The 1,736-nt window shown below is 41.2% G+C and overlaps 1 long non-coding RNA gene across 1 annotated transcript in view; it reads right to left on the bottom strand.

The window, feature by feature from the left end:
- Window positions 1–140: 140 nt before the first annotated feature.
- The window catches only part of LOC106723909, a 16,047-nt gene continuing 14,451 nt past the window's right edge, over window positions 141–1,736 (bottom strand). The window contains exon 3 of the long non-coding RNA XR_001359651.1: window positions 141–909. This is a non-coding gene — a long non-coding RNA (uncharacterized LOC106723909). The remainder of the gene's footprint in view (window positions 910–1,736) is intronic.

Here is a 1,736-nt window from a genome sequence, read left to right as displayed (position 1 = left end):
ACCTATAAACTTCACCTCTCTTATTAATCCCTCCAATAATTTTCTACTCATAAAATTTATGGTTATTGTATGCAAGAATCAGGCTTATTCTAATAGCTGCCTTCCTCCTTCCAAGGGAAATAAATGCTACAATTCTTGTGAGTATGCTTGCCCAGGTTGTCTCTGGGTGATGAGCCGTGTTTTGTTTAACCTGTGGACTCTGGCACCTATGGCCAGACCTACAACAGACATTTAGAAACAAAACACTTCTGTTTTAAAAAACTGCACTGATCTGTGGACAGCTTGGGAGACTAGGTACATTCAAGACACCCAGCTGAGTGATTTTGAGGACTTGGGGATACCCAATCTGCACAGTATGATGAGACAGAGAAGAGAGAAGCCGAGTAGAACTTTGCAGCCACCTACAGCTACTTCTCCTCAGAAAGGCAGGCTGCAGGGTGAGTCACCAGGAAGATGTGCAAACGTCCACCCACACAGTGGTCCCACTGCCACTACAATAGAGGCTCACAGATACTGAGTCACCGTTTAGCCACACTTAGCATCCCTGGAGTCAGGCTATTCAGAGACACATTTGACTGCGTAGTAGGAAAGTCATTAGTGCGGCCAACAAAAGTGAACAAGTGGAGCTTAGACACACACCGACAAACACGACACACCACACACCCGTTAGGAGAGGCTGATAAAATCCAGGAGGAGAGAGGGCTCGGTGCCTTTCTTTAGGTAAGCACTCCTTCTCCAAAAGCAGGTTTCTATTCTGAATACTCTGCCCTCATTAACCTTCAGTCATATTTCTGAATGAAGTCTAAAAATAGAACCTTAGTGCTCCTCAAAGTAGCCTGGGTTTCTCCAAGATTTTAAGGTGATATTGCCAGACATAGCTTACTAAAATCAGTTACGCAAGGAATCTTCCTGAAAGCAAAAGCAAACAAACGAAAATATTTCTTAAAGAAAGCACAAAAGAGAATTGTCAAACGTAGGAAGTACTCATTTGTTTTCCTTGGCAAAGAATGAGAACGTCCCCATTCTAAGCTCTGACAACAAGCATAGGGCCCATGTGAAAAGCTAGCCCTCAAGTTAAGCTAAGTTAGCATCCGTCTCTATCACTAACTAGACCTTAGGCAAGACTCCCTGTACCTCAGTCTGCTCAGCTGAAAAATGGGCATGAAAAAGTGCTCCTTCACAGTGATATCCTAAGGATTAAATTAGGTAATTTACATGTGTTTAGCTGTTATTATTATGATTACAATTAAGATTGAGGGTGTTAAAAAAAAAAGATTGGAGGGTGTTGCCAAACTGTGTCCCATGCACACTGATGTACATCAAAATTTAAAAAGCAATAATTTTGATTCTAAAAAACCAACTACAGAACAGGAAAAATAGTAACTTTATAGTGGAGAAACCTGGCAGAGAGTATCATAAGCAAGTGACCAGTAATAAGACATATTTGATACTGTGTAGCTCCTGATAGAATATGAGAAGGGCACATCACCTCTCTGGTATTCTTCCCAAAAATCTGTAACTTCAGTCTAATCACCAGACAGATGGAGGGACATTCTACAAAATACCTAAATAAGTGCTCTTTTAAAAAGACATGGGAAGTGGTCCTGGCACAAGAGCAGACATATAGATCAATGGAACAGAACAGAGAACCTAGAAATCAACCCAAGCCATTACACTCAATTAATATTCGACAAAGGAGGCAAGAGCATACAATGGAGTCAAGACAGTCTCTTCAA

Source organism: Myotis brandtii, unplaced genomic scaffold (genome assembly GCF_000412655.1).
Source record: "Myotis brandtii unplaced genomic scaffold, ASM41265v1 scaffold675, whole genome shotgun sequence".
Classification (NCBI taxonomy): domain Eukaryota; kingdom Metazoa; phylum Chordata; class Mammalia; order Chiroptera; family Vespertilionidae; genus Myotis; species Myotis brandtii.
This window is presented reverse-complemented; position numbering and strand designations above follow the sequence as displayed.